The sequence below is a fragment of the Schistocerca piceifrons genome, chromosome 1 (assembly GCF_021461385.2).
Source record: "Schistocerca piceifrons isolate TAMUIC-IGC-003096 chromosome 1, iqSchPice1.1, whole genome shotgun sequence".
Taxonomy (NCBI): Eukaryota; Metazoa; Arthropoda; class Insecta; order Orthoptera; family Acrididae; genus Schistocerca; species Schistocerca piceifrons.
Window position 1 is genome coordinate 1,076,655,744 of NC_060138.1, and position 25,788 is coordinate 1,076,681,531.

Below are 25,788 nucleotides of genomic sequence, written 5' to 3' on the forward strand. Positions count from 1 at the left end.
CTAACTCATCCTAAAGGTATTGCGCGCAGGTGGGGAACCGGGCAAGCCAGTCCATTTCAGGAATTCCGAAAGAAAATGAGCCTTGGTGGCGGGGAAATAATGCTATTATTGACGTGTTTCGCTCTTCGGGGGCATCATCAGCAAATTTACTACAAAATTTGCATTCGGCGCATCTTTGGGGACGATTGCGTGTGCCTTAAACAAAACTTAGTTGGAAACGCAATTTCAACTGCCTCCATAGGTTTTTTTTTTATGAAAGAATAAATCGCTATTTGACTTATAGTACTGTATTTTCCTTCTGTACTGTCTAGATTTAGGCGTTTATCCCTTTATCGTGTACAATACTTAAGTTCTTAGACCATTAATACGTCGTATCCGGTAAAGTAAGTCCAAAGCAAGTGAACAAGACTAAGATATGCCTTTCAGATGTTAACTGTTTCGTACCTGCTTCGGACTGACTTTACAGATATGGCGTGTTAATGATCTAAGAACTTTTAGTATTGTAGTCGACAATGGCATAAAAGCCGAAAGCCGTACAGTACATAACAAAAATACAGTACTATACAGTGAAATGGCGGTTTATTCTTTCCAAAAATACTGCATGACAGTGAAATAGCGGTTTATTCTTTCCAAAAATACTGCATGACAGTGGCTCTGCACCGTCGAAAACTTTTTTGACTCTGCAGAGTTTAAGGTACACAAACGGTCCCCACAAATGTGACGAATGTAAATTTTTCAGCATGTTCAAATGCACCAGAAGGGCGAAGCGTGTCGATGAAAAATTTCGCCTTCAACTAAGATTGCTTTTCTTTGGAAGTACTCCCCACAGTTGCTGCACCAGATACGGCACGGAGTGGAAGGAATTGTACATTTCAGCAATGTTATTTCCCACAAACCATGGCCTCACGGATGCCGCTTTATGACAAGGAGTATTGTCACGCTAATGCATTCACAGTCTCCGAACTGATCCTCTACTGTACGAAGTACATAATTCAGTAGAATATGCTCGTATTCTTCCGCATTTAGCATAATGGGACGACATCTTAACAGCTCCAAGCCGTAACACCACCTATTGCATACTTCACTGTTAGTGCTACACATGATGGCCGGTAACGTGCTCCAGGCATTAGCGAAACACAAACATCTTCATCGGATTTCCACAGAGTATAGCGCGATTTATGACTCCAAACCACTCGTGTTCAGTCATGTACTGTCCAGTGACTTCTTCCTTGACACCACATCAAGCGTCACTTGGTACTGATTACAGAAATGTATGCCTTATGATGATACGTTCGGCGATTTTACACCATTCTTTGTAACTCCTTACTCACGTGTTTAATGGACTGCTAGCACTTTGGAACTCATGAGTGATTCCTATCACGGATTTCATGCGATTTTTTACTGCCACCATCCGCAATGCTCTATATACATGAAATCCATTTTCAGTTGCGAATAAGGACAACCATCACCTGTAGAATGGAATAACGACAATGAAAATTTGTTCCGGACCCGGACTCGAACCCGGATTTCTCGCTTATTGAGAGCGGTCGCCTTACCACTTGGCTATCCGTGCACGACTCACGGTCCGACCCAAGCTCCCATACGTCATCAACCCCACGACTACGACCTGTACTCGTACATCCATTACGTATGTTCCCACCCCGGTCCGACCTTGTACATGAAAGTCGCTTGCCCGGTATCGGCAGATAAATACGATATTCATTGTTTGTGAGTCAATTCTGATCCCAATTTTTAAGAAGGGTGGCAAAATGGATTGTAGTAATTATTGAGAGATATCGCTGTTACCAGTATGTTCCAAAATTTTCTCCAATATTCTGCTAAGCAGGTTTACATCATATGCAGATGAAATTGTGGGGGATTACCAAGCTGGCTTTCGGAGGAACAGATCAACTATAGACCAAATATTCACCCTGCGTCAAATTTTGGAAAAGAAATATGAATACAATAAACTAGTTCATAATCTTTTCATAGATTTTACAAAAGCATATGATTCAGTATTGCAATCGAAATTGTACGGAATTCTTTTGGAACTTGGAATACCAAAGAAGTATATTACATTTAGAAGTGAGTTCGAAAAACACGCGTGGGGAAATTGGAGTCAGAAGAATTTGTAACAAAGAACGGACTTAAGCAGGGAGATGCCCTGTCTCCGCTACTTTTTAATTTAGTCCTAGAATATATTGTACGAATAGGAGCAGATAATTCAGAGGGTGTGGAGTTAAATGGAAATATTAAGATATTAGGGTATGCAGGATCTAAACATCATTAGCGATAGGAAAGGATCTGTAACAGCAAATGCGAATGCGTTAATCAAGGTGAGTGAAGATGTAGGTCTAAGGATAAGTGAAGACAAAACTAAATACCTGGTTACTACTATAATGACAACAGCAGTAGATCAGGAAATGTTAACAGTTGGAGACATGCAATTTGAAAAAGTGAACACATTTAAGGCGCGGACATCACTTCGAGAAATGAGATTGAATCCGAACTGAAGAAGAGATTACGGGCGGGAAATGCGTGCTACTTCTCACTGAATAGATTACTTTCATCACGGATATTGTCTAGGAATTTAAAGATTGGAATATACAAAACTATTATTCTACCAGTTATGCTGTATAGGTGTGAGACTTGGTCTCTCACTTTGCAAAATTAAAAGCCGTTTCGAGTATTTGAAAACAAAATTTTGAGGAAAATTTTCGGAGCAAAAAGGGATGACATTAGCGGAGAGTGGCGAAAACTGCATAACGAAGAGGTTCACGAACTCTATTAAAGCCCTGACATAATCAGTATTATTAAATCACGTAGGCTGCGATGGGCGGGTTACGTAGCTCGAATGGATAAGGGCAGGGCAGCGCGCAGAGTACTGCTAGGGCACTTACAAGGGGAGGCCGCCAATTGTGAAATTCAGATTCGATTCATACTGCGCATAATAAAAGCTCATGGCCAGAGGTGTAATGTGGCAAAGCACCAAGATGCACTTCTCAGCCGTTGTCGAGAAAATCGACAGTTAAAAGAAACCGTTGGGGTGAAATACTCTCTACGATTAATAGGTTTCTACAGCATCGTGGCGCAGCGGTAAGCGCTCGGGTTCGTAATCCGAAGGTCGCCGGATCGAATCCCGCGCCATGCAACTTTGTTTCATTATTAGTTTTTTGTAATTCAAATATATATATATATATATATATATATATATATATATATATATATATATATATATAAACTATTAATGAATTGCTTATGCATGTTGGTGAAGGCGGATCGCTCTCCAATTGTACCGCCTCCATTTTTCCGTTTGTTTAAAAGGGTGTACCAAAGCTCTCACGTCCGCACTGATTTTCGACGATGTTATAAGTTGCGCTAGGGACCGCATCTACCTTCTTTCGAAGTTAGCAGGCAACTACGCTGTTATGCGGCGGCTCGTTTCGGCCCACTCAACGTCTGTTCTTCAAGTGTAACGAGCGAGTAACGGAGTTTATATTTCATACCTGCCACAGCTAATTTGTGTTCGTGGGGTTTCTATTCTAATTCGAACGTTTGACTTACGCTATACGTATTCGCTTGGGAATATCGTTTCTACGTCTTCCGTTAACTATACGTGGTAAACATTATGAAGACAATTAGTAACATTTGTGAAATACAACTTTGTTTGCGGAAAACATAATGATGTTCGAAGATTTTCCACGACAAACGACTTTCAACAACTTATTATATGCATAATTGTTGCAACTGATTGCCGGGAATTATATATATATATATATATATATATATATATATATATATATATATATATATATATATATATATATATATATACACCCATTTGAATTACAAAAAACAAATACTTAAAAAAAAGTTGCATGGCGCGAGATTCGATCCGGCGACCTTCGGATCACAAACCCAAGCGCTTACCGCTACGCCACGACGCTGTAGCAACTTACTAATCGTTGAGAGTATTTCACCGCAACGGTTTTTTTTAACTGTAGGTTTTCTCGCCGACGGCTGAGAAGTGCATCTTGGTGCTTTGCCACATGACACCTCTGGCCATGAGCTTTTATTATGCGCAGTATGAATCGAATCTGAATTTCACAATTGGCGGTCTCCCCTTGTTAGAGGGAAAACATCCTGTGGGGAGACCGAGGCGTAGATGGGAGGACAATGTGAAGGCTGATTTGAGGAGCCTAGGTATTGAAGGTGAATGGAAGGAAATAGCCCAAGAGAGGGACAGATGGCGAAAATACATTGCTGCGGTAATGGACTCCCGAGTTCAGTATGACCAGTGAGTGATTGTCTGTGTTTCTTCTGATGTGCATCGTAATCAGAATAACACAGGCACTGCAAACCATATATATCCGTAATGCTCGTCGTGTCGCCCCCCCCCCCCCCCCCCCTCTATCAGTACGTATGGTCTTCCTGGTTTTGTTTTAACTGTGGTTATTCCTTTGGGCTTTCACTTCACAGTCACGTCGTCAACAGTAGACCTGATCAGTTTTAGAAGAGTTTAAATGTCTCTGATGAAATTATTACTCAGGGATCAACAGCAAATTTGCGAAATTTTATAAGACTTGAAACGCCCGTGATGGAATTGTTAGTTAAGTGACATTCAGCAATTAGTCCGTGTTCGTTGTTAGTGAGCTCTGTTGGCTGGGTCCATCCTGCCGTTAATGCTTCCATACTGACAACGCCATTATCCCCTCCCATCCCCTCCTCCTATAATACTTGGCGGGTCTGCCTCTCGTAGTATCCCAGTCATTTCCGTATTACATAGAGTTGTATGCATACTTTTGATAAGATAGTGTATATTGCAGCATGCTCTGAGGTGACAAAAGTCATGTCACACTTCCGAATATCGTGTTGGAACTCCTTTTTCCCGGCGCAGTGCAGGAACTCGACGTGACATGGACTCAACAAGTCATTGGAAGTCCCCTGCAGAAATATTGAGCCATGCTGCCTCTACAGCAGTCCATACTTGCGAAAGTGTTGCCGGTGCAGAATTTTCTGCACGAACTGACCTCTCGATTATGTTCTGTAAATGTTCCATGGGGTTCATGTCGGGCTATCTGGGTGGCAAAATCATTCACTCGAACTGTCCAGAATGTTCTTCAAACCAATTGCGAGCAATTATAGATCAGTGACATTACGCATTGTCATCGATAAAAATTCCATCGTTGTTTGGGAACATGAAGTCTATGAAGGGCTACAAATGGTTATTTCCAGTAAATGACCAATTCAGTTGGATCAGAGGACCCAGTCCATTACATAAAAACAAAGTCCACACTATTAAAGAGCCACCATCAACTTGTACAGTGCCTTTTCGACAATTTGATTCCATGGCTTCGTGGGGTCTGCGCCACAATCGAACTCTACCATCAGCTCTTACCGCTTGAAATCGAGACTCGTCTGACCAGATCATGGTTTTCCAGTAGTCTAGGGTCCAACGGATACGGTCACGAGCCGAAGAGATGCGCTGCAGGCGAAGTCGTGCTGTTAGCAAAGACACTCGCGTCGGTCGTCTGCTGCCATAGCCCATTAACGTCAAATTTCGCCTCATTCTCATAACGTGTACTTCGTCGAATGGCCCACATTGATTTCTACGTTTATTTGACGATGTGTTGCTTGTCTGTTAACACTAACAACTCTACGCAAACAGTGCTTTGTCTGTGGTGAGAGGTAACGGTTGAAATCTGGTTTTGTAGACACGCTCTTGACTCTGTGGATCTTGGACTACTCAATTCCCTGATTTCTGAAATGAAATATCTCATGCGTCTAGCGCCAACTACCATTCCACGTTCAATCTGTTAATTACCGTCATGTGGCCATAATCATGTCAGAAATCTTTTCACATGAATCACCTGGGTACAGACAGCTGCCGGCCTGGGAGGCCGAGCGATTCTAGGTGCTACAGTCTGGAACCGCGTGACCGCTACGGTCGCAGGTTCGAATCCTGCCTCGGGCATGGATGTGTGTGATGTCCTTAGGTTGGTTAGGTTTAAGTAGTCCTAAGTTCTAGGGGACTGATGACCTTAGAAGTTAGGTCCCTTAGTACTCAGAGCCATTTGAACCATTTTGAACAGACAGCTGCGCCAATGCACTGTCCTTTTATACCTTGTGTGCGAGACACTGCTGCCATCTGTATATCTCTATCCCATGGCTTTTGTCATATCAGTATATACTCAGCTTACAGCTGTCAGAGATTTACTTTTTAATTTGGGAATCTGCTGAAAAAAAAATTCTGCACGTATTTAATTCTGATATGACATACAGAGTGTCATATCTGTTGAGCACGGACTCTCTGCTTATGCATACAATCTTGATTAACTAGTTTCCTGTGACCTTTTGACTGTTGTAGTTTCTCTCTGTGGCTTGGCGAGCCATTGATGCCCTGGGAGTGCCGAAAGCTTTAGGGTACCGCTCATGAAGTCCCAACAACACCGCCAAACCGTGCGTGCGCACAAATCCTCCCAAAACGCACCGGCTGCCGGCCGAGCGGTTGCCAAGAGATAAGGCCGGCGCACAGTAGCTGCCTATCTGTGTAGAAAGTCGCGCTACCGCTAGAAAGTGCGATGGCCGCATTAGCGAACGGTACGTGCTAATTGTGTGTGTGTGGGGGGGGGGGGGAGGGAGGGGGGAGTGAGGGGGGTGATAATGGGCTGGGAGGGGAGGGGCTGCCCTGCTCTTTTATCGGCACCCGTTTTGGCGATACCGCTGCCACTGCGCTTGTTTATGTCTTTTTCGCGGACTGAAGGTATGGGCGAAAAAAAGGTCACGGTTTTCGCGGAATTCGAACTTATCGCCGAAACACGTACTGATGTATTTGCTAACCCAAATCAGCGTTCTGTTCACAAACAATTTATTGCCATTGCAGGCAAATGTCCAGCAGTTCAAAGAATCAAGAAGCGAGCTAAGGCTGAAATGATAGTTTTTTGTACCTTATTTATTGATGAACAAGAATCAGTATACATGGGTTCTTTCAATATAACCCCCTACCGGCATCAGCACAATGGTGCTACCTTCCTGGAGACTTCATTATTGCGTCACGGAATCATCATTAGGTGGTAATATGCAGGAATGGCAAAACCAACTTGTTCAAACCGATTCCGGTATTTTAGTTCTGAATGACCGATATTTTTCGGCATTAGTTTAGTTCTGGTTATAACAGGTGCTTTGTATTCTTTACCAATAACTGAAGAAGAAAACCCAAATATCAATGAGCCATAGCAACCGCGCTGACATTTTCATTTTTAAGTAAACGTTTCTTAGAAAAGAAGTAATTTTTGTACCTACAGTTTGCGTTATTTAGAAATATTCTGTTAATACAACAAATGAGAAAAGCGATCAGTGCTATATTAATAATAATGCTGACAGAAACGAGCAACAAACATATGGCCTAAGATTTGAGACAGCATTGCTGAGACAATAATGTCTCCATTGCCCTGTGTCGTGGCTTAAGATACGTGTGTATGGGCAATGTGAAAGACCTGCCGCCGACTGGTCTATACGGTAATTTCTGTTTGTTGTCGCTGGACCACTCGCTGTACTGCATAAGGGCACCAACACTAGTCTGGAAATATTTATACAAAGTGACCTAAGAATAAAGGATAATGCTTTATATGCTTCAAAAGATTAAAAAGTTGGTCTCTATTTCTATGAAATAATGAAAGGAAGAACTTATGCTAACAGTAATAAACTGAAATTCAACAACTATTCATTCTCAATGCACAATAAATGTAGAAAGCAGCTGATCTGCTGCTGTGTCTACATAATATGTCTTCGTGCCCTTGGGGCCCTTGAAAACCGACAAATTAGCATGAAAAACAGAGTTTTTCAAACTATGTTTTCATCCTTTAGCACTGACTATTCGTAATGCCCAAATGCTGACACGATTCCTGATTATAACATGATTTTTAAGCAGAGTTTCAAAAAATTTCAACCAATTGGAGAATACTTATGATTTTATCTAGTATTCAACCACTTACCGCTTTGTGATAATAGCGGCGAACGGTGGACGGACGAAGTTTTCTTTTATTTGCCTGTTTCATTTAATATTTTGATTTTGTTTCTCTTGAAACTGAGAAAGTCAGAGTTTTTCATTCTTTATTTGCTTATACGTTTATTACATGAAATGATAAGCGCAAAAATCCGAAAATCGTTTATTTCAGAAACTGGTTGTTTGAATGCTTTTAACAGTCAGGTTAAAAAGGCGTGAAAAAAACCGATACAGCCGAAAACGGGTTGTTTCAGCGATAACCGCCATCCCTAGTACTACGCATCCACTCGTGTACAGCTGTCTGCAATCTTTGTTGTTGCCCGACACTCTTTACCTCTTATGGCGTCCTTCATATTATCCAATAAAGCATAATCAGATGGAGCGAGATCCGGTGAATATGGTGGGTGCGGCACAACAGTGAACCCCAGTGATTCATGAAATTCATAACACAAAGCTGTATTGGATTCTTTTATTGTACAATTGGTGAAAAATGATTTTTTTTCACCGAACTGTTCAGTATTTCACCACTGTGTTCGGAAATATCTGTTGTTCAGTACGTAGAAATCGGGAATGATATACATAAGGTACTACATGTTACGGTACACTTACACTTTATTGGATGAATATGTAAACAGGAAAAAGATACACGACTGTTCACTGCGGATGTGAAGGACTAACTGAAGTCTTCGGTCAAGTCAAAGATTTGCACACATAGTACATCAGTGATGCATATCTTAGAGGATGTCCCCACAAGTAGTTTTAGAATTCCTTTCATATTACTAAATTTTTATTGATTTGCAAAATCAAGTCAATAATTCATTTCCGGCATGACAAAATCAGAATTATTCGTTGTAAGTTGAAGTTTCCAACAAGCAACTACTTTTACAAAAATATTAAATGTAACAAAAGTTTGATGAAAGACATAACTAGCAAGAGTAAATATAATTGTTTTATTGTGTTCACCCTCAGCCCTCAGCTCAGCAAATCCATTCGACAGGTAGTGTTTGATAATTTTGTGAATTTGATCTGCCAATGCTAATTACAAACCATCATCTGGTACCTGTATCATCATAATTAAAACTTCCATAACAAAAAGAACATGTGAATGACAAGAAAAATACACTCTAATACTTACAGAAATCAAATACTTCTTACATATTATGGTAATGGAATCATAGGAATGCAGCAACTGACAATAGCTGGCAATAGCAGCGTTCCCATGTTTCCATTTCCATAATATGTGAGACATATTTGTTCGATTTCTGTTCTTATCACTTACTTCTTATTTTTGTGATTGTAGTTACATTTATGATTTGTGTCCTAATTACAATGATACTGGCACCAGATGCTGGTTTGCAATTGAAAATGGTGGTACAATAAAATACGGCAGTACAGCTTTGTTGTGTTGTTGACAACTACCCAAATAAAATGTTTGATACTCATTGAGGTCAGCTTTGTGGTCGTGACATTGATTGTGTGAGGCCACACATTGCCATGATGGAGGAACACTCCTTTCGACAACTTCCTTGTCGTTTTTGCTGACCCCTGCGACTAAGTTGTGGTAGAGTGTCACAGTAAAATCTGCTGGTGACACAACCTCGATGTTTCCCGGAGGCCATGAAGTTGACGGACCACCAGTACTCAGATTCTTGCATGAAGACACTCTTCCACTAGCGAACCCAATGGTGCATTTGTTAACAGTCTTTATGCAAGAGCTTCTTGACCACAATCCGCAGTTAAGCGTTTATGAAGTTTGGTTTGTGGGGCGCTCAACTGCGCGGTCATCAGCGCCCATATGAAGGCCCAATTTTTACAGTCCATTTTCTTTTCACAAACCAATCTAGTCACTCTCACAAATGATGACGATGATGATGATGAATTGATGAGGACAATACAAACACCCAATCCCCAGACAGAGAAAATTCCACACCCAGCTGGGAATCGAACCTGGTTTAAACATTTATGAATATCTATTGTTTTGACTCCCTCTTTCCATTAAAACGACGTGGTCCGTCTTTGTCCTTGACTGTCGCCTTCCATCTTGTCCACAGCTTTCTCTAATTACCAACAAACAAGTGCCACCCTTGCACTATACACAATGTTCACAGCTGCCACGCAGATCATCTTGGATGATGGATTGCGATGTAACGGTGGCATTTTTTTGAAGTGATGTGCTGGGTGACAAACGAATCTGCAATCTCAAGTTGACTAAATTCAGATTTAAACCCTGTCATTACGTCGGTTTTATCTAGCCTTGTAAACACTGCACTTATGTGATACGCAGTGTCTAGTATTATGTGTACTGTCAAATAATTTCCATGGATTTTATGGACGAAACCATTTGGAATTTCTTCCAAAACTGTTGTGAGGAAAGTGCAAGATCGAATTAGAGAAATCTGGGAAAGGATATCAGCTGTGTCTTTTGAAAGGAACCATCCTAGCATCTGTCTTAAACGAAAGGGAAATCATGGAAAACCTAAATCTGTATCGCCAAACAGAGATCTGAACTGTGGTCCTCCTGAATGCAAGTCCAGGTTGCAGAAATCTGTAGTCCATTACAGGCTTTAACTAAAGCAAGCATATTATTGGTTCTGAACTAATGATGATGCTTTTGGTGATCACATTGTTGTTGTTGTGGTCTTCAGTCCTGAGACTGGTTTGATGCAGCTCTCCATGCTACTCTATCCTGTGCAAGCTTCTTCATCTCCCAGTACCTACTGCAACCTACATCCTTCTGAATCTGCTTAGTTCAGGAGCCACGAAAAGTATAAATTTAACTGAATATGAAGTATTTTGGAAATCAGTTAAGTATAAATTTTTCAACTGAATAAAAAATAATTGAAAATAAGTTACATATAAATCCTTAACTGAATTAAAAATCTTCGTGCACAAAAAATTTAAAATTTTGAGAGTGAAGGGATAAAAATATTTAAAAATAAGAGAATTATATATAAAAATGGATTCATTTCTTAAGAAACTTAACAATTCTATTTCATTAAATTAATTTATGAACATGATTATAATTTATTTGAACTAGGTAATAATAAATTGAAATGTAAAGTAAAAAAACTTTAAAAATAATAAGGTTCACAACACAGAATTTTTAAACTAAAAATGTAAAGATGTTTTCATTTTTAAAATCTAATAAATGTTTATTTTTAATTTTATAAAAATCTAATAAATAAAAAAATACAATTTGTAAATTAGCTCTACCCAAATCTTCTATTCAATTATTCACAACTTTTATTCACTTGTTTTTTCATTTTTATTTCAATCTATTGAATATTTTATTTTTAATTTCTTAAAAAAGTGGTAGTATTTTTCCTCTTTAAATGAGAAAAGAATTTAAGAACTTCATAGTATCTCAACTTTGTCACTCTTGGAAAATAAAAGTTTTAAGGGTATATTAGAAATTAAGAGAAGCTTATTTAAATAATTTTATAATTAAACACGTCATCATTGATCAGAGAGAAATCGAAAGTACAAGATGGAAATATTTACCTTATTATAATATTGAGAATAGTGATGAAGTTATTGTAAATGATGAAGGTAAGCAATTAAAAGAAATATTTACATTTACTACCAATATATCTTTGGAAAAAAATAGAAAATAGTTCATCAATAAAAGCTTTTAAAAACGACTGAAATTATAAATTTCAAAATTAGTACAATTGCTTGGTCCAAACTTCTTCTTGAAAGCATCAAAGATAGAAATTCTGAATTTGGGAAATATTATCTGAAAACACATTATGAACTGGAAATAAATTTTATATTTTTTTGTGAGTGCACAAAGAGGACAAAAGATAAACTTATGGAATTTAATAATCAAAATTATAGGATTACCAGAGGAAATGATATATCCAATAGTTTTAAGAAATGCAAACAAAATATTTTAACACAAACATCAAACTTTCAAGCTCATTGAACTGGTTGGACATTAAGTAGAACTAATTGAGTACAGTGGGAAATTAATATATATGTTACATTAAGAGGTTCATCTAATATTGAACTGCCAGAAAAATAAAAATATTGATAAAAAATGTTTTCTATGGTCTGCAGTTTCAGCATTAAGTCTGGTACACAGAAATCTAAAAATTCAGACAGAACAAGTTATTATAAAAAATTTCCTGTAGACATTGAAGAAAAAATACCTATTATTTCGTTTACTGCCGAAATTGATGATTATTTAAAAAAATTAAGACTACCTTAATGTATCTATTAATGTTTATTAATTTAATGTAAAATATCAGGTGTACCAATTAAAAATAACAAAATCTAAAAAAGAACAAGAACATGAATTTATTATGTTTTAAAAAAGAAAATAAAATGCACTATTGCTAGGTGAAAGATTTATCTAAACTTATTTCAGGTCAAATAAATAAAAATGAGCATCAAAATATGTTTCTGAATTATGGTTATTAGATTTTTATAATAAAGAAAAATTAGTGAATTATTCACAGCACTGTTTAAATAATAATACATCAAAAGCAGTACAATTGTCCCCTTGTATCTGTTTAGTCACCAGAAAATAAATTTTTGTATTTATACAGTGATCACCAGCAATTTAAACATGTACATGAATAGAATATGTATATGACAATAAACATTTTCATACATTTATTGAGTAATATTTTTGATACTTCTTTTAAAATAAATTTTATGTGACGATTTTTGAACTGTTCCAAAACTTTAAAGAGATCCATTTATATAGAAAAATAACATTCTTTATATTTACATGTTTATTTGTCCTTGGATGTTGAACTACTATAAAAACAGTTTAAATGTTTCATTGCTTGATATTCACACATTCTTTAAATTTATATTATCGTCTTTTTTAACTGGTAGTAATATCCTTGAATGTTCTTTAATCAGAATATGTTCTTTAATCAGAATTAGCGTTAAATGTTCTTTGTGACAATATTTAGGAGCATGTTTCACATACACACTGAAAATTTTGTTTTTATCATACATTTATTGTGAGGTTCACTTAATCAATATCTGCATATTGTTCTATAACCATTTCTTGTATATTTATGTGAAGTAAAATTATCAGTTGATTTCTCAACCCTACAATTTTTACAAATCTTCACTTTGACAGCTTCCATTTACTTAGAAAAATTTATTGGGAACAATAAATAAGAAAATTACATTTTAATAATATTAAAAAAATTAAAATTCTTTAATAATATATGGACTTATGAACAACAGACTTGTGAACAACAGGTAGAAACATAATGAAAAACCTGTTTTAATGATTATTGTTGGAACAGTAATACTTCATTGCAAGCTAAAGATTTTGTTGAAATTTGAGAATGTGGAGGTACTGGCTATGTGATTAGATAATGTGTCAATAAGGAAATCAACATTATACTTCAGAATTTAAATCTCAAGGTGCCATCTGGGTAAAAAAGGAATTAGAAATCGTCAGTATTTATCAACCTACCTAGCAGATAGCATTCAATTTTTAAATCACAAAAGGAAGAAGCCAAAAATTCAGAAAACAAGCTACACAGGAAGTTTTTACCATCAATACCAAATAATGGAGAACACAAAATAAAAAAGAATTAATACAAGAATGTAAAGGTCATATAGAAGGTATGGAAAGAAAGGATGAAGTTCAAGTAAATCATTTAAAAGAACTGAATTAAAATTAAGGCTAGATGTGTACAAAAATCAGTTCAACATTTTGGTTTAGCTATTAAAATTTTAAATGAAATAACTGAACCAATAAATAGTATACTACCACATACTGTATGACAAACTGAAAATCATTACTTAAGACCAACTTTTGTTATTTAAAGATCATATGATCTTAACTGTAGATATAATTTTTATGTTGGCTAAAGGAAATAGAAAGATAAATAAAGACTGAAACGAACAATTTTTAAATAATGGAACAAACAACCAAGAACAGATTGAAAGAACATGACAATCTGTTATTGATAAAATAGAAAAATTTGAATAAAGAATCGAAATTTAGTGTGACAACACCCTGAAAAATGAAAACAGAGATGCAGAAAAAAACCAATTTTTCCTGCAATTTCTTTTTACAACTATTTACAAGAATTTAACAACATACCAACAATTAAGCAGTTTGGTAGTGATAAAAGAGGTTATACACCAAGCAAATCAGAAAAACAGGATTTGTTGCAGAAATATTAAGGAGTTTAAAAACAGAAAAAAGTTAAACAAAGGAGAACAAAACAGAAAAAGTTAAAAGACGAACAAAACATATTTAAAAAAGTGTAAGTGGAGGATTATTGGAATATATAGTGCAGATCAAGTTTTTGGAATACGACCTACTGGGCCACTGAAATTAGTTGGGAAATTACCAGTGAAACATAATGGAGATAAATTAACAGTCACTGATAGGACTTACAAAGATAAACATGGATTAATGAATCTTTTCAGTAAAACCAGATTACTATGGACGATATGGGTAAAAAAACTTAATTCTGTTGATGTATCAAATTAGGTAGATATATTATTTCATTCTGATGAATACACTAAGCAGATTAAGAAGGATGTGGGTTTTGTAAGTACTGGGAGATGAAGAAGCTTGCACAGGGTAGGGTAGCATGGAGAGCTGCATCAAACCAGTCTCTGAACTGAAGACCACAACAACAACAACATTATTTCATTTTATAGGAATACATTCTGACAAAAATCCAAACAAAATGAAAAGGCATAAATACAATAATTTGATTAAAAAATTTTCAACACTTATGTTGCAAAATTATCAGTAGAGTAGTACTCAAGTGTAAATCAGAAAACTGCTGAAGGTTAAATGAAAAATATACAGAGGAGCAAGCTAAATATATCTGGATGAATGATGTTAGAGATTTATCAATACATTAGCAATAATTGAGTAGAATTAGCTGGAAATAAAGTTTATTGTAATGAAAAAGTTGGACTGACAAAAATTATTGGAATTATAAAAATGAATTCCAATAATGTCAAAATTTTGTTATTAGTAATTCAAAAGGTATACCTTATTTAATCAGATTTTTGAATAATTTCTCTACAATTTTGGAAATCAGAAATAATTGCAAGGTTTATATGAATACTTTAGTTAATAAATTACCTTTGAAATGGATCTACCAGGATATAATTATTATTGTCCAGGTACAAAACAAGGAGAAATATTACTTAGCAGTCATCAAGAAATAAATAAATCAATGAACCTTGTAAAAACATGATTTTTTACAGAGATAATAAAGAATAAAGCATACAAACAAGTTCAGTTACCTGCAAAAGAAAGAATATATGCTGAAGATGTTTCATTAGGGCAATAATTAGCAGCTACATCAGTTAGAGGAATAATTTCTGCTAAAAGAAAATTGGGTATGGACCTCATTGAAAATGAGGTTTTTTAATATGTTTATTTTATTATGTTTTTAATATTAATTATATCAGAGATATAAAATATACCAATCTATATAAGTAAAAACTTTGCAGCTGATTACACTTTATGTCCAAGTGATAAAATTTAAACTAAAGTAATTAAAATTAAAATTAACAGTGGTAAATTATAAAATGTTGGTAATTTTTTAATTGGTGCAATTTGTAAACTCTTCCTTTATTATTGGTTGCACTACCATATTTAGCTGCTGCCAATAAAGCAGTTTGTAAAAACATAATCCATGAGCTAAAAGGTGACAAAGAATTACAAGAACAAAAAGACACAATTTAGCAATTGAGAAGAAAGGCACTGGATTAATAATCGAGAAATGAAAATTTCCAATAAATAATTAAAAAATATAATAAACACTGATCTAACCTTGATATAGAAAGTGCAGCTAAGTTATTAGCAACTAAACATTTTAAAGGCGGTTTTAATTGATGAATTACTTAATAATTCAAAAATTTTTGAATGTGTCATGCTGAATTTAGATATTTCTGGTAATATTGGTACATCTTGGTATAGTTAATATAAAGCAAAAAATATATAATGACTTAATTCAGTTTTGGGAAGAAATGATTTGTACTGAAATACTGAAAGAATACAAGATTTTGATGAATTTGTTTGTTGTCACCTCTTATGTTTAGTTGTGCTAAGACTATTATCAGATAATTATAAAGTTAATTATATCTTAAATCTAATTAATGGACGTTTTTTGAAATGAAACAGAATATGATAATTAAGAAAAAATCTTAGAATCAATAATTAATAAGCACGGATTCGAAGACTTATATTGAAAAGGAATGGAATCGAAGTTTCAGGACGAATTAAATGAAAAAATTAATACAACAATTAATTAACATAAATCAGCACCTGAATCAGATATTAATGAACAATTAGAATCAAAAACTAATAAAAATTAAAATTAAGAATAAGTGACCAAAAACAAATATTAAAAATTAATAAACATGAGTTATATTAAAATAGAGAGTGTACTCAAATAATTACAAATAAACTAAAGTTTGTATTGATTATAATAACAAAACATCAATAGCTGTAAATCAGCCAACTGATAAAACAGATGAAGTGAACAAATTGTGTTTAGAAACATTAGTAAAATCTGATTGCTAAAGCTGAATATACTAATATTTTGACAATATTTAATAACTATGTTGCGAAAAATAATATAGAAAAAGTCTTAAAAGTAAATAAGTAAACAACTTCAATTCAACATTTAATTTTGCATTACATGAATATAATATAATCATGAATTTAATGGATTGAAAAATAAGGTTTGTGATTAACAAGTAATTGAAATTACTTTTATGGCTGGCAATGAGAAAAAGAGATAGTTTTGAGTATGTATTTATCCTTAAAATAGTTTCTGTTATCAACAGAAATATGTATAAAGACTTAGCGTTTATGTATTTTGTAATTTCATCAGGAGTGTTTGGTATCTCCTAAAAATATTTACTGTTGACCAGTCAATAAAATTATTGCATTAATGACCATTTGCAACTATAAAATTACAAGATAATGTTAAAACTGTTCCACTAGATTTAAAAATAAATTAATTTGGAGAAATTTTTGTTATGTAAATGGATAATCCTAATCATGCAATGTTTGTCCTTTTGGACAATCGTATCTGTTGCTTGAAATGTAAAAAATTTACTAACACGCATCATCCAGTTAGAAAAATAGAAGACAGAGAATTAAAGGTCTTAGTTCAATTCGTAAGGCTAAGAAAGTAATGCTAGAAGCTGAATAAATGAATTAAAATTTATGACATCGCGATACTGACGATTTAAGTTAGACCTCATAGCAACAAATAGACCGGAACTTTTCGACTCCGTGAATGTAGAAGAGGGTATCAGTGATCATAAGTCAGTGGTTGCATCAATGACTACAAGTGTAATAAGAAATGCCAAGAAAGGAAGGAAAATATATTTGCTTAACAAGAGTGATAGGGCACAAATCGCAGAATATCTGAGTGACCACCATCAAACGTTCATTTCTGAGGAAGAGGATGTGGAACAAAAATGGAAAAAATTCAGAAACATCATCCAGTACGCCTTAGATAAGTTCGTACCGACTAAGGTCCAAAGCGAGGGGAAAGATCCACCGTGGTATAACAATCATGTACGAAAGGTACTACGGAAACAAAGAAAGCTTCATCATAGGTTCAAGAGTAGTCGAATCATAGCTCATAAGGAAAAGCTGAACGAAGCGAAAAAGAGCGTAAAGAGAGCAATGAGAGAAGCATTCAACGAATTCGAACATAAAACATTGGCAAACAATCTAAACAAGAACCCTAAAAAGTTTTGGTCATATGTAAAATCGGTAAGCGGATCTAAATCCCCTATTCAGTCACTCGTTGACCACGATGGCACCGAAACAGAGGACGACCGAAGAAAGGCAGAAATACTGAATTCAGTGTTCCGAAACTGTTTCACTGCGGAAAATCGTAACACGGTCCCTGACTTCAGCCGTCGCACGGACGCCAAAATGGAAAATATTGAAATAAACGATATCGGAATTGAAAAACAACTGCTATCACTTAGTAGCGGAAAAGCATCCGGACCAGACGAGATACCCTTAAGATTCTACAGTGATTATGCTAAAGAACTTGCCCCCTTTCTATCAGCAATTTATCGTAGATCGCTGGAAGAACGTAAAGTACCTAGCGACTGGAAGAAAGCGCAGGTCGTTCCCATTTTCAAGAAGGGTCATAAATCAGATGCGAATAATTATGGGCCTATTTCGCTTATGTCAATCTGTTGTAGAATAATGGAACATGTTTTGTGTTCTCGTATTATGACGTTCTTAGATAATACAAATCTCCTTCATCATAACCAACATGGATTCCGCAAACAGAGATCATGTGAAACTCAGCTCGCCCTATTTGCCCAAGAAATTCACAGTGCCGTAGACACTGGCGAGCAGATTGATGCCGTATTCCTGGACTTCAGGAAGGCATTTGATACGGTTCCGCACTTACGTTTAGTGAAAAAAAATACGAGCTTACGGAATATCGGACCAGGTTTGTGACTGGATTCAGGATTTCCTTGAAGAAAGAACACAACATGTCATTCTTAACGGTTCAAAATCTGCAGATGTAGAGGTAATTTCGGGAGTACCGCAGGGAAGCGTGATAGGACCTTTATTGTTTACAATATACATAAATGACTTAGTTGACAACATCAGTAGCTCCGTGAGGCTATTTGCAGATGACACGGTTGTCTACAAGAAAGTAGCAACATCAGAAGACTCGTACGTACTCCAGGAGGACCTGCAGTGGATTAATGCATGGTGCGACAGCTGGCAGCTTTCCCTAAACGTAGATAAATGTAATATAATGCGCATACATAGGGGCAGAAATCCATTCCAGTACGATTATGCCATAGGTGGTAAATCATTGGAAGCGGTAACGACCGTAAAATACTTAGGAGTTACTATCCGGAGCGATCTGAAGTGGAATGATCACATAAAACAAATAGTGGGAAAAGCAGGCGCCAGGTTGAGATTCATAGGAAGAATTCTAAGAAAATGTGACTCATCGACGAAAGAAGTAGCTTACAAAACGCTTGTTCGTCCGATTCTTGAGTATTGCTCATCAGTATGGGACCCTTACCAGGTTGGATTAATAGAAGAGATAGACATGATCCAGCGAAAAGCAGCGCGATTCGTCATGGGGACATTTAGTCAGCGCGAGAGCGTTACGGAGATGCTGAACAAGCTCCAGTGGCGGACACTTCAAGAAAGGCGTTACAAAATACGGAGAGGTTTATTATCGAAATTACAAGAGAGCACATTCCGGGAAGAGATGGGCAACATATTACTACCGCCCACATATATCTCGCGTAATGATCACAACGAAAAGATCCGAGAAATTAGAGCAAATACGGAGACTTACAAGCAGTCGTTCTTCCCACGCACTATTCGTGAATGGAACAGGGAAGGGGGGATCAGATAGTGGTACAATAAGTACCCTCCGCCACACACCGTAAGGTGGCTCGCGGAGTATAGATGTAGATGTAGATGTAGATGTAAGTTGGGGAAAATGGGCTGAAGGTGTGAACTGAAGTTTGTGTTATGGAAGACATTAGACTAGTGTAGTCCATGACGCTATTTGCCATATATTGCTAAGGTGGTGTAATGGCTGTTATATCTGCCTAGTATGTAGGAGACATGCATTCAAGTTCTGACCATAGCACACATTTTAATTCATTTCTTAATTTTCTCTCTTTATTGTAGATAAAATTAAGACTCACATATTTCAAGAAAAATATAATTTCATCTGGAGTAATTTGTATGTGTCTGTGCCCAGGGTAATAATATTCATGAAGAAATAATTAATAAATTACACAAAACAGTGAGAAAAATTTTAAAAAGTATAAATATTATTTCTTTTGCTATAGCTGAATTACGCCAGGCAGATTTAGTAGAAATGGGTTCAGGAGAAATTCATGAAGAATTTTGAAAATAAAGTATTCAAGAAATGGTAAAAAATTTAATAATATTGCTTTTTCAAAAACTTATTAAAACAGAAAAATTTACCACTATTCAACTTGTAGAGACCTAAAGTCTTCAGATTTTGAATGATGTAGTAGAACACTAAAAAACCAATAAAACTGAAGCTAATAGAAGTTAATGAAAAAATTTCAGTGTGTATGATAATAAATCAAAATGTGAAGCAGGAGATGAAGTTTGAATCAGTAAATGAAAAGGAATTTTTGAAAAATGCTTCACATCTAGCTGGTGAACAAAAATTTTTCGAATTGAAGATATTATTTATTCTGATCCAATTATATATAAATTAAAAGATATAAAAAGACATTTTATGAGGGAAAACTAGAAAAAAACTTTTCAGATATGTATCTTGTAGAAAAAATTATAAAAAGAAAGATGATAAAGCTTTAGTTAAATTGCTTGATTTTAATGATTCTTATAACAACTGGGTATCAAAAAATAATTTTATAATATAGTTTTTTAGAAATAGTTTCTGCCAAAGCAGGCTTTAGTTAGTAGCTAATTTTACAAAATTAGTCTTCATGAATTATAATCTTATAAATCTTTTCTTTATAAACCAACAAGATAAAAGCTACCATTTATATACTTTTCCAAAGAATGAGAAAAGTAGAAGTAATTAAAATATTTCTAACAAAGATGTTGAAATTAATATAAATATACATGATGGCTGGGTTTGTCCAAATCATTGTGTGTACTGTGTTTGGAACTTGCACTTGAAACTGATGGAGAGCCTTTGTCCCGCCATAGCCCTCAGTGGTTGATAACCCTGCAACAGGCCACAGGAGTCCACCCACCCCACTGCCACCCCACACCAAACCCAGGGTTATTGTGCCATTTGGCCCCTAGTGGTTCCCCAGGAATGTCTCATACCATATGAGTACCCCTTAAATGTTTGCATGGTAGAGTAATTATGGTGTACGTGCACATGGAGACTGTTTGCACAGCAATTGCTAACATTTTGTAACTAAGTTGGAATAAGGTGAACCAGTTTGCATTGGCCAAGGTAGATGGAAAACCGCCTTAACAACTATCCAAAGGGTGGCTGGCACACCAAACCTCGACACCAATCTACCAGGTGGATTCGTGCTGGGAACTGACACACCTTTCCGCTCAGGAAGCAGCGTGTTAGACTGCGTGGCTAGCGGGATGGGCTATCCAAGTCATACTCAGTTATCTAGATGTCTCAAAAGTATTCAAGCTGATGGTTCAGACTGTCCTACGTATGATGGAAAATCTAATAAAAGTTAATTGAGGTCAATGTTGTAAAGTTATTTCATTTTGTAACTATGAAATAATGAACTAGTACTTTCTCAAGCATAGACTTCTTTTATTTTGTCATCAGTTTTATTAAACTGAACTTCATTTCTTCCTGATATAACTTATATAGAAGGGCATATACTCAATAACAGTAAAATATAAAATAAAAGCTTTGAAGCATATCTTTAGAAATATTAGGAGTTTTTTAAAGATTATAAAGAAGTAATCTCGGAAGGAGATTTAACTTTCAGTTTTACTTTTAGGTGAAGTTCAGATGCTGCGATTTTTCGTTGGGCTGATAAAAATAGTAATGGGGTTGGAATAAAAGATTAATATCAAAAGAAGGAGAAATTGGTTTTGTAAATACGACAATTTGAATACCTATAGTTAAATATCAACCTCATTATGAACATGAATTATAGCAAGAAAGATCAAAACATCCTAAAATGCCAATATTTTTCTATGAATTACAAACTATAGAGAACGCTGCGTTCAGTAGTAAAAATAATTTCGAGTTACACAAAACAAATCATTACAATTTAACAGAATTTGAAATGTCATACTGTTTTTTCCAAACGAATCTTAAAGGTAATCAATTGACTGATTCTTAATTATTTCATAATGTTATATTACAGAATATTTATTTAAAAAATGGAAGCAAAGAAGTTTCTCCTCAAGAAATAAGGAATTTACCCTCCAAATAGTGCTTCAAAAGTTTATGATTCATTTCATGATTTTGAATGAGTAACGCAATTCAGTGGACCCATTGATATAAATCCTTGTAATTTCATTATAAATTATCAAATCTGTGTGACGCAAAGAAAAAATAATGTAGGAACACAAAAAACTATTATATAATTCTCTGCTACTTTTGATCATTAAATACCTAATGACACTTTTGCTCATATAATTTTTTTATAGAAAAAAGAATTTGACTTACTGTGGTCTACATAAAGTATTATTGTGATACTATTTAAAATCTTTATATTTTTTGGATGCTGAGTGAAAAATAATGTATAATCTTTTAATATTTCTTTGTAAATTCTCCACTATATCTCTTTCCATAATACATAAAGTAATATTCAGAGTCTCCAGTTATTGGGCGAAACTCTTTTAAAAATATGCCATCAAAGATAAAATATTCATCTTCTTCAACTGATGAATGAGAAAACTGTAAAAATAATGTTTAAACTTAAGTATAATCTTGTAATATTTCTGGTAAATTATAAAATTTATAATTTATCATGACATATGTTTTCCCATAATAGTAGTAATCTGTTATATTTCTTGCTCTCTTAAATAAGAGAGAGTTTGATATTTTAATTTCTTCCAAATATCTATATTTCTTTTGGCGTGTTTTAGAGTCATAAAAAAGAGATAATATGTTTTCATAATTTCTTCCCAAATATCTCTATCTGTTTCATCATAATTATAAGATTTCTGTACATATAATTCTTCTTCATATTAATCCATAAAAAACTCAATAACCTCATTATGTATTTCTTCTCTCAAATGTTCTACAGTTGAAGATGGTGCAAAGTAGTGTTTAAAAAGCTTGTATTCATCTCATTCCTGTTTTGGTTTATTATTTATTTCAATAAAAATATTTGTTTCAAATATTGATGCATCCCATACATTAATAATACTGTTTTAGACTAATTTATCAGCCAAAAAATTTATTAGATTTTTTAAATTAATTAGTTTTATTCATTATAGTCGGGTAAATTTATTTTTAAAGGTGCTTGGAAGAATTCAGTCATTTCAAAAGAGTTTCGGTAGTAGTAGATGAAAATTGCAGATCAACCCACCTAGTGGGGCTTGACCAATGATATTCCTATTAGCTTACATTTGTTTTCTTGAAAATTTTGAATATCTTACATCATTACACTTTGTTGAACTCTTTTTCTGGGTGGTATCTTTTTCATATCTGAAGTCAAACCGATCGTCATTTACAGGTCCGTCACATTCTCTTCCACCTTTCTGTATATTATTTTTGTCAGCCAGTTGAATGCCTGAGATGTTGAGCTGACTATGCATTAGTTCTCACACTTATCAGCTTTGCAGTCTTGGGATTGTGCGGAAGATTTTTTTCCCGAAATTCTAACGATATATCTTCTGATATGAGTACATGGAGTCAATGAACCAATCTGAAGTGTCATTTGATTGCCACTTGCCCTGAACGATTTTACAAGCTTCACAGGCATGTCATTTATGCCTTCCAACTTATTTAATCACACATCTTCGACACATTAGTTAAAATCTAATATTGGGTCCCATATGTCTTCCATATTGGCTACCACTTCTTTTCTATCGTCCTTATCAGAAAGTTCCTCCCCCCCTTAGAGGTCTTTAGTGTAATCGTACTGCCTATCTTTTCTCTGTGTTTAACAGTGAAATTTCTTTTGTAGTCTTAATGTAGAAGCCTGTGCTTTTAATTTCATGGAAGATTGTTTCAACTTTTACAAATGCTGACTTAGTCCTTCTGACGATTATTTCCTTTTCGATCTCTTCACATTTTTCCTGGAGCCATTTCGCCTTGGCTTTTCTGCACTTCCTCCTCTTTTCGGTGTGCTGTATTCCTATCTTTTCCTGAACAGTGTTGTACTGTACCTCATTCTTCCGCTGATCAGTTGATGTACTTCTTCTGTTACTCAAGACTTCTTCAAAGTTATCTTGTTATCTTCTTTGTATTTAGATTTGTCCTCTTTATCGTGGAGGCAAGTGTACCACGCGCAGCAGGACTAATGCAGTTGTTATAGTTGGCGGTGAACGACGTCTGTGAGTTTGACGTTAAAAATTGTGTCCTTATTCCGGTATTCTTGTTGCTAGCAACTGTCAGACGTGGCGGTGTCACAGAAAAAATTAAACTGCAGCAAACTGTCTACATGGAAAGTTTCTCTGATATGCCCTTATACTTTTGCATCTTGCAGCGAACCTTAAATGTCTTTTGTGAAAAGACAAATTTATTGCCAGTTCCGTTTTTTAAGTTGTCGTTAAGGGGAGCCGGAGGTAGTCAAATCCAAAAAATTACGATTTTTTTTGCTACCGAAAATTAATTGGAACATTTCTCTTTAATGTAAACTGAATTATTGTTCTACTCGCTATAGAAGTGGAGTTATTACCATTTTCCCCCACGCCTGCAGAGGAAATGGGCGGCCGCTGAATGCATCTAACACCATATCGTGACTTCCTGGCGAACTGCTTGGGATTTTCTCGGCCTGTTACGCATACAGCGCCTTATGTTACACTTACAGCGAGTGTGCAAGGGTTGGCTACATTGTTTTCTGTGGCAAATATTACCCGTATTTCCTTACAGCTTACTCCTATTTTCCTCAGAATTTCGAACATCTTGCTCCATTTAATATTGTCGTACACTTTTGTTCTGGTTATGATGCCACGTTTTAATAACCGTGTATGTAAGATGAGGAAGAACGTAGGGAAAAGAAAATTAACACTAATACCAAGTTGCGATACTACAATGAATAAGAGCGCGGAGCATCGTGTCTTTGCTGTTTACCGTTTCGAATTAGTTCAGTGTTGCGCCTGTTGTTAGTAGTATTAGCCCTATACTTCTTGTGTAACGCGGGTAATATGGAGTATGTACAAGAATCAGGAGGGAACAATAAAACCAATTTTTCATGACTTAACACAGCCAGAATTGTTACACAAATGTCTACATGGAAAGACGCAGAATCCTAATGAGACCGTAAACAATTTGATTTGGAAAGTGATTCTTAAAGGGTGTTTGTAAGCATAAAAACACTGCCCTTTGGCATTTATGATGAAATAGCAACCTACAACCAAGGGAAGAGTGCGAAGTGTGAAGTTCTAAAGGCACTAGGATCTACAGCTGGGGTGAACACTGTACGAGCAGTAAGAAATATTGAGAGAGAAAGCATAAGAGGAGCAGAAAGAAGAGAAAGGCATATGAAGTATGATGGAACAACAGGCCAGAAAAGAAGACAGAAGAGGAAGCTTTTGGAGGATGAAGAAGAAGAGCCTGATAATCCATCCTATAGTGCAGGAATGTATTGAGAAACTTTGATAGCCATTTCCCATAAATTAGAATTTTTCGAATATAAGGAACATTTTCTCAATATTCACTCAAGCTAGAGAGATGAAATTTTTATACAGCACTCCTAGTGGTCAAACTTACATTGTAACACAGCCATTTGGCAATATGTTCAGTAGTTTCATTTCAGTTTCATTATAAAGCAATTATTTGTAAAAAAAATTTGGGCCATTAATAAAAAAAATAATTGGAAGGAAACTAGAAAAGATACTCCAAAATCCCTCTGTCATAACTGCAATACTAAACCATTCTATATGTAAAAAAAAATTCAAGTTTTTCTATTTGGTAGTCTATTCATAAATGTTCCTCAAACTTAGTGATTTTAACATGGGCAGCATAGGCACGTCTGGCTCCCCTTAAGGAGCTGTGTGACGTAGCACTTTGTACTTGAGAAGCTGATTTGGTTTTTGGGGAGGGCAAACATCAAATAACTATCCGCTACTGGTGAATTTGTTTCTGTAAATGTGAAAGTCAGAATGTTTTCCGAGATCATGGGCCCTCCTCCCCTTCCTCATCCATTCC

The 25,788-nt window shown here is 35.4% G+C and overlaps 1 protein-coding gene across 1 annotated transcript in view; it reads left to right on the forward strand.

Moving 5' to 3' along the window:
* The window catches only part of LOC124802441, a 96,044-nt gene that overhangs the window by 24,766 nt on the left and 45,490 nt on the right, over window positions 1-25,788 (forward strand). The gene's annotated exons all lie outside the window — the stretch shown is intronic.